The sequence below is a fragment of the Narcine bancroftii genome, chromosome 14, assembly GCF_036971445.1.
Source record: "Narcine bancroftii isolate sNarBan1 chromosome 14, sNarBan1.hap1, whole genome shotgun sequence".
In the NCBI taxonomy this organism is placed as follows: domain Eukaryota; kingdom Metazoa; phylum Chordata; class Chondrichthyes; order Torpediniformes; family Narcinidae; genus Narcine; species Narcine bancroftii.
Genome location: NC_091482.1, coordinates 22,385,889 through 22,394,497, shown reverse-complemented (window position 1 = coordinate 22,394,497; position 8,609 = coordinate 22,385,889). Strand labels below are relative to the sequence as shown.

General features: G+C 41.3%; 1 protein-coding gene across 8 annotated transcripts in view; it reads right to left on the bottom strand.

Moving 5' to 3' along the window:
• auts2a (activator of transcription and developmental regulator AUTS2 a) overlaps positions 1-8,609 on the bottom strand; it is a 1,173,696-nt gene that overhangs the window by 623,179 nt on the left and 541,908 nt on the right. The gene's annotated exons all lie outside the window — the stretch shown is intronic.

Below are 8,609 nucleotides of genomic sequence, written 5' to 3'. Positions count from 1 at the left end.
GCAGTGACATCTGAACGTAATATAACAGATTCCAAAGGATATTGAAAAAAGTAACCAGCAATGTAATTAAATTCAGATCTTTGAGTAACTTTCTGCAATACACAAAAGAAGTCAGGTTTTCAGGTTGAGAAATTAACAGAGAAAAGGCAAAATGTTGTGTCTCTTCAAGTTTTGCCAGAATATTACTACTTCCTCAGTGCATCTCGTAAATGAAAAGTTGGGGATAAAACAGATTGTTAAAGCTCTGACTGACTTCCGGACAACAAGTTTCTTCCGTTGGTTTCTCAAGATTGACAAGGGCAATAATTACCCATAAGGAAAATGGCAGTTGAGTTTACCCTTCACACATCAGACACCTTAAGTTGAGATGGTGGTTGGGGAGAGATAATTCTTTGTAATCTTGCAATAACAATGGCGTGGGGACATGCCACCAAATCAGGATGATTTGTGACAAGCAAAGGATCTTGGGACACAATGAACTTGACCTTTCCAGTGGGAAAGATTTTAGGGCAAGTCTGAGCTGTCTGCTTAACCTTGGTGTATGTTGCAACAGTCCTTATTGGTTATGGCCACCATCTTCTTGCTGTGGAGGAGCATGTGTATCAGAAGGAAAGGAAGTGGGCTCAGTTATGGCAATGTGGAATTGCTGCTCCCTTTTCACCTCTTTGTGTTGTTTCCAGGTGATGTGTGATAGAGGCCACATGTGGCAGAACTCCCAAATTGGGCTATTCCTGTCCCGGCAGTTCTCACTTATAACTGCACTTTCACATCAGTCAGGCTGGTGGAAACGATCCACCCTCATCTAGGACAGGCTGTGGAGAACATCAAGCCCACATAGTACTCAGCTTCACCAGCCATCAAACAGGATGCTGCATTGCTCTTAAACTCCATGGATCTATACAGGCCATCCCCATGTTACCAGAGTCATGATTAAGTCATGGCAACTTTCTGGAGGTTGAAAACCTAAATGGGAGAAAACCATTAGTGATGTGGCAGGAGGGACAACTCAGAATTTGCCATCTCTTGTGATCTTCAGTTATTCTGCATGTTAAATATTTGCAGCGGGCAGAGAAGTGGCAAAGCAGGGCTATTGGGGGAGATCTTTTCATTGAATGGTGCAGTCTGTTCATTACCTACATCAACCTCAGAACCTGTCCTGTGACACATGAGCAGGTGTTGATGTATTTGGTGTGAGCTACTGGCATGGACTTGCGGTATTATGGGAGATTGGATATTGTGAATTTGATCATTAGTTACGAGAAGTCGAAAAAGGAATTTGTTCATATGGGGATACAATGTCTGGAAGATTGTTATGACAAAGGGCTTTTCGTGAGATTTCAACAGCTGAAGAAGAAATATGACTTGTCCAATAAGCCTTTTTTGTTACCTTCAGTTACGATCCTTCCTTAGGGCCAGTTTGAGCCCTAGAAATGACTACCGGGACTCATTGAAAAGGAGAAACAACTCCATGAAGGAAATGTACATATATTTATTTCTAGAATGTATTTTTTTAATTGCTGAGTGAGAACCCAAAGCCAGATTTGCATAAATCTAAGGTGAGATGGGAGTCAGACTTAGACACAACAATTGACGAATAACTCTGGTCAGATCTGTGTCAGGGAAGTTTGTTGGCTACTATCAATTCCAGGTATAGATTGATCCATTATAATTTCCTCCATCAACTACACCTCACTCCACAGTAATTACACCAATATGAGCAGAGATGTGCTTTAGGTGTGGTGTAGAGGTAGATTCTTCTGGCGTTGTACAAAGGTGAGACCCTTCTGGTATGACCTCTGTGACACCCTAACCAAGATCACTGGAGTCACCTTTCCAGTGGACCCAGACCTTCGTTTTCTGGGGAACGTTACCACGTTTGGTAGATTACTAACTAATTCTCAAATTAAATTCACAGAAATTGCCTTATGTGCGGCCAGGAAATTCATAGCGGTAACATAGAAGTCTGATTCTCATCTACTCACGTACTATCTCAGGAAGGTATATAACACTTATCCTAAAATAGAGAATACAGGTACCTCACTGGGACCAATATAGGGCTACAATCGCCAGTGGCTAGCCAGAAGACCTCAGTAAAGATTATCTGTAGTATTATCATGTTTTTACTGTAGGCACTGACGATGGGATTTTTTTCTCATATTTCATTTTCTTCATTCTTTCTCTATTTAATAGGATACATATAGAGGGGATGGGGTGGAGGGAGGGAGGGGGGGGTCACTTAATGTTCTGTATTTGGTATGATTGTTTAAAATAATAAATATTACTAAAAGAACAGGAATTTGTACATTCTCCCCGCGACTGCATGGGTATCCTCTGGGTGCTCCAGTCCCCTCCCATGTTCTGAAGACATCAGGCTAGTTGATTAATTGGTCATATCAGTCTAATTGGGCAGCGCAGGCTTGTGGGCTGGAAGGACCTGTTATCACGCTGCCTCTCTAAATTTAAAAAAATCCTTCAGCACGCTTCTGGTGAAATCCATGCCAGAAGGTCACACCAAATGCATCAAGAATCTATGTAAAATAAATAAATTTCTTATTTATTTTCATTGTGTGATGACATTGTTTAATGACACTGTATCATATATGTTGAACGTTGAGTGGTGGGGAGGGGGTGTGAAGGAGGGAGGGGGAAAAGGGGAGAAAATGACACTGTGTATATTCAAGAGGGAAATGTTTATGTGTATTTTGGTTAGTATGGTTCATAGTGTGAAAAATAAAACAATTTACAAAAAGAATCTGCTCAAGGTCACAAGACGACGACAGAGCTTGATCGGTGCAGTGAGCAGTGAACATGTTGCATCATTCAAAGAAAAGATCTCCCCAAATATCCCTGCAAAGTTGGTGTCAAGTTCTGAATTGGACCAAGGCCACATCACTCATGGTTTTCTCCATTGTTGGCCTTTAGTCTCCAGAGTGTAGCCATCTTGATTAAGATGTCAATGGGATCTTCCTCACAGGATGACTGTTGACTGACAGCTGCACCTCTCAAACCAAGAATGTCAGCAACTGCTCAAAAATGAATTACCTAGATTAACCGTACCTTAGATGAAGCAGCAACTGCCCACTATTCACAAGCACCAAGCTTCAAAGAGTCTTTACAAATGACCGTTTACATTTCAGAGTGAGTGGAATGTGAATTCTATTGTTCGGATCAACCACACAATTCAACTAATGGAAAATATGCTTTCAATAAATGTCCAACTTATTTTGTTAAACTATAATGACAAAAATACAGCTGTTCTTTATTTTCTCCATGTGTATTACAAGAAAATGTGGATTGTGCTGTCTGTAGGCAGATTTCCAAAACAACTTATCCTTCATTACAAAATATTTCTTAACTGCTTCCAACAATTTGCAAACTGAGAATAACTTTTCTCTTAAATAGCAACAGAGGGTTTTATTTTGAAATCGGAAGAATAGATGGCTGAACATTATGGTCCTTCTAATGTAAAAAGTGAGAAATAATACTTTCTGTGTGTAATGGAGAAACCTTCTTGGGAAAACAAAATTCCACAGAGATGTAGCAAGACGAGACTGAACTGCTCTCGCCAGCTTTCAACAGGTTCCAGTTGAAATTAGTTACTTCAAACCCAGTTTATATCAAACTCAGTTGCTTCAACTGGCATCAATCAAGACCAGTTCAAACCAGTTAGGAAAACAAAATACATAGCCCTCATCAAAACCATAAATATATCAAGTCAAACGTCTTTCATTAATTTAAGAAGGATTTATTCAAAAGCTGATAAAAGAATACACCAAGTTATGTAGCCCAGAGAGAGAAATTCTGGGACAACAGATCAAGGACGATGATCAAATCCCCGATACCAGCACTGATCTCTGACTAGGGTTGCATATATACCCCATCTCACAGTCAGAGGGCTCTGTTTTGTGGCTGCTACTCTACAATTTCAGCTTTGAATTATTCCCCAAGAATGGGGTTCTTCTTCCTGTGTGCCTTGGCGTTCTCACTAAGGGCAATCTCTCCTGCTGGGGCCTCACCAATAACGGAAGCGTCCGCCCTTCACCCTTTGGATGCTGGCCATTTTTAACCTTTCATAATATTTTCAGATTGGAGATTCATTGTCAAAGGACATACATGACATCACATACAAAGCTGAGGTTCTGCTAGCGAGGCAGAATTGCCACTTATTGATAATGCACAAAAAAAACATACTCAATGTACACATGTAAACGGTAAAGAAATCCAAACAACCGGTACAATACAGAGAGATAAAAGAAACAATAAAACGCAAAAGTGAGAGTCCTTAAATGAGTCTCTGAGTTTATTGCTAAGGAATATGATATACCCTCTGGACTGGGTCCATGGGTAAACTCCAGTACAAACACCAGTTTGAACCAGCTCGTAATTGGGTATAAAACCACACCCAGAAAACATGGACACAGAGTATATGAGCTTGTTGGCAGTCCCTGAAAACCGGGACATAGAGTCCAAAGGGTTAAACTGTAAAAACCATTTTCACACAAAACAACAAGATTCATTCTCAATGTGATCCTGAGAGAACATTGAGCCAACGCTGGCAAATTACCTGGATATTTGAGTTTTCCGTAGAATAGACGCCAAATAAAATCTATGATCCTTCCCACCATCTGTTCTCGGCCGCCACCGCCACCACCACCACCACCTCACCCCTGTTTCAACTACCCTCACGTGACCTAATTTCATCTTACGTCTCTGGGGTTGGTGGCTTGTAAACATCTCTAGTTAATAGCACAGATGGGCGATGTTTGAAATAAACCATGGACAATATCAGCAGGGTCAAGAGAAGAGGAGGAAAAGGAAAAACATGAGAAAGGGAGAAACAAAGTGGCAAGATCGCTTATCATGCAATTGAAATTTTTTTTTTGCAATTTTTAAGCATGAATATTCAATATTGGCTTAAAGTTGCTGATGTTGAATTGTACCATGAATCCTTCAAGCTCATGTGCGGCACGCACCATTATAAAGTTTAATCAAATCCTTCATTTAATTTCAACTGCACTGAATGCAGAAAGGATAACCGTCAGGGGAAGCAATTCTAGTGCACAAGCAATTAGGAATTAGGGTGAAGTGATCTCTCAAATTTAAAATCTCTTCTTAAATATCCATAACCATGGTGAACACCATATTAACTGGAATCCCACGTCCCTGGGTTTAAATTGAGATCTTTGGAAAGGCTCCAGGTATGGTGCAAGCTGGGATCAATTACTTTAATTGTGGCTTAAAGTGGCATTACTCAAAGCAGATTTTTTTCCCCCCCTGCTTTGGGAGGGCTTGGATAAATAGGCTAAGCATCTGTCTTCCAGGACAAGGAGGCGTACTTTCACGAGATGATTCTGGTTATGGAATCCGAGTGTAGAGTGCGTCGAAAGAATCAAAGACTTATTGATCCAAATCAAGGCTTTTATTAACTAAAAGACTGGAGCGTAACACATGTAGGTCGACCAGTCCAGAATGACCTGATCTGGCTAGGAGCAATCCTTTAAGACCTGCCAGTAGGTGTGGCTACACTTTCAGCTAATCACAGTCATCCTACACTACAATTTGCATATACATGTTGGTAATAGAATCTGTACTATCACACCGGGGCATTAACCAATTCACTGGCCCGCAACCAACATAGAGAGCGCATCAACATTTCATTCTCATGAAGGGTATGATCAAATCATGTTACTACACCTCTAGTTATGTTGGGCACAGACACAAAAACCAAACCAACTCAAAAAACTGTGGGGTGGGGGGGGCCACAAGAGCAAGAATGACTGTGCTCAATCTATAGTTCTAAGACAGGGATGGACAACCAATAGCCCGTGATCCAAATATGTCCGGTCCAGTGCATGGGTGCCTCCCTTGTTGTTGTGAGGCTTCCCCCACCCCCCCACCCCGTGTGTGGCTCGCCTGCTCTTGGTGCGCTGGAGACCCTCCCACCCTCTTTTGTGAATACACTCCCCCCCCCCCCCCATCCTCTGCACTGGAGACTCCCCCATCATCTCCACTGGAGACTCCCCCACCCAAACCTCTGCGCTGCAGACTTGACGCCCTCCGCACTAGAGATCCCCCCCTCTTTGCACATGTGGACTCCCCCCCACCTCACTCTCTCCCCCCACCATAAATCTCCCCGCTCTCTCTCTGTCACTTCCTCTCTCTGTGTGTGATTCATCCTCTCTCTGTGACACGTCCCCCTCTCTGCACGAGAATCCCCTCTCTTGGTGTGAGGCAATCCCCCTCTCCACTGTGACAGTCCTCCCCTCTCACTGCTGTCTGTATTGGGGTTAGTTATTTTGTTTCATTGTAACTATTTTTTCCCCCTTTTTGTCTTTTATGCTCTTTTTTTAAGTAAATTGTGTCAAAACTCGTGTTTTTTCGTGCATTTCCAAATTTGAAGATGCCTTCCCTGACCTGAAATACATCATCATGTTCATTTAATCTAATCAATCTATCTATTTATTTATTTATGGAAGCATTAGTGCAGCTCAACCACTGATGCACCATCCGGCCCACACATGATAAAAGGTTGCCCGCCCCTGTTCTTAGAAATACATAAAGGGTATATAAACTTCATAGGATTCTAAACTGTCCTTCCCTTATCTCTTCCTCTGCTCGTAAATAGAGAGAGAGGGGCATTAAGAGAAGCTTAACATTTTAGCATTGAAGATTAAGTATCCAGACCACAATACACCAGGACATCAAAGAGAGCTCAGAAGGATCAGCAGAAAATTGCACAAAGGTAAACTATAGAGTGATAAAACGAACGTGAATGGAAAGAATAATAGCACAAAGCTCAAAAATGTCTATTAGCATGTTGAAATGGATGGATTATTTGAGTGGGGAACCGAGAGTGATGGGCGTCTGGCCAAAAAGTGGAATGGAGGATAAAACCAGAGATCCTGATCTCTATGGACTGCTGGTTCAAGAGGCTGCCTGGCCTTTCCTGGTGCTCTCTCGCATTCTTATAGCTCAAAAATGAGTACAGGAGAAGATTATTAATCTGCATATTTGAACTCAATGGGGAAGGAAACAGAAGGAAGGTTTCCAAAATGAAGGCATGTTTCAGAAAAGAGGACATTTAGGAAACAAGGGCCTCAAAATCAGAAGTGTAGCCATGGAAAACAAAAAAAAAACAAAATAAAATCAAATAAGCAAGAGCGAGTTGAAAAACAATCTAGCCCAGTTGGAATGGAAATAATGATTGGCAGGTTAAAAAAAAATAGTGCAAATGATGTGAAGACTTGGAAGCAGACATAAATTGGTAAAAACTGAATACAATCCCACCAGGGATTGCAAATGGATGATTGGCTGAATGATTCAATATATAGAAAATAAAATGAAACAGAAATTGCAAGGTTATGATAAATGCAATATACAAAAGTGCTTGAGGAACTCAGCAGGTCACACAGTATCTAGACTCTCGAGGAAGTAAAGGGCAACCAATGTTTCAGGCCTCAGCCCTTCATCAAATTATGATAAATGTCCAGTTTGTAATCCAGCAGAGAATCAAGTTGAATCCAAAAAATAGAAAGAAGAACTCAAAAAGGAAGACTAAGTCAAAAACGTGCATGAGAATAAAGCAGAGTGGGGTGGGCTGAAGTTTAAAAAAAAGACTTCTTTAAACATACAAATAATAAAAGTGAGGTCAAAGGAAAAATGAATAAACGTTGATGATCTACTGGAGACAATTGCTCAAGAAGGAGTTAGCCAATGTTACAACACTGGTCAAAACAAATCAACATCATCGGCAAAATTAAGCTCATGACGTTCAAAGGTTCATGCTTGCACAAATTTAGGACAAAAAGCAGATGTTTTAAAATTAACACTGGCCTCAAACTGGATCATATACATTGTGGCAATTTATTAAAATAATTCTCTGAATTTAAGCATACAGGACCCCCCTCACTCCACCCACTGCAATTACCCAGTCCTCTCATTCCCCCACCCCTAATGTTCCTGATTCCTGACTACAGCTCCCCCCTCCTCTGACCCCAGACTTGTCCGATATCCTTCATGCTCTATGCATGGCGGGAGCACACAAAGGAAAGACCTTTCCTCCTGAAAGTCAATTAAACCACAGTGGGTGTCCAAACACAAACTCGCCGTGGCCCTCCATGCAGGGAGCGACCAATATGTCTTCACAGGCAACCACATCTTCTCAGTCACAGCACCCACTCAGGGTAGAGTGACCAGTTCTGGGCAATACCCTTCAGGATGGATCTCAAGGTCTCATAGAAATTCTTGTTTAATATCCCTAGGGCTGACTGCTACTTGGAGAAGCAAAAAATTAATGGCTCAGAGCAGAAAATGTCAAGCAATTAGATGGAGGTTTGATGTTTATTTCATATAAAATTAGGAGAAGCTATTTACAATGGCAGTGAGAGAGAACACTAATTTAAAATGATTGGCAGAGAGAAGCAGAAACAATTTTTAAAGTATTGGGTTGTTACAATTGAGAAGGCATTGCTTCCACCGCCATTACAGACAAACATCATAATGACTTCAGAATGGACAGTGGATAAATTATTGAACTAAAAGGTGAAGAACATAGTTTTGAGTGGACGGACACCTCCTTCAAACAGCCGACAGGACAAAAGGCCTCGTAT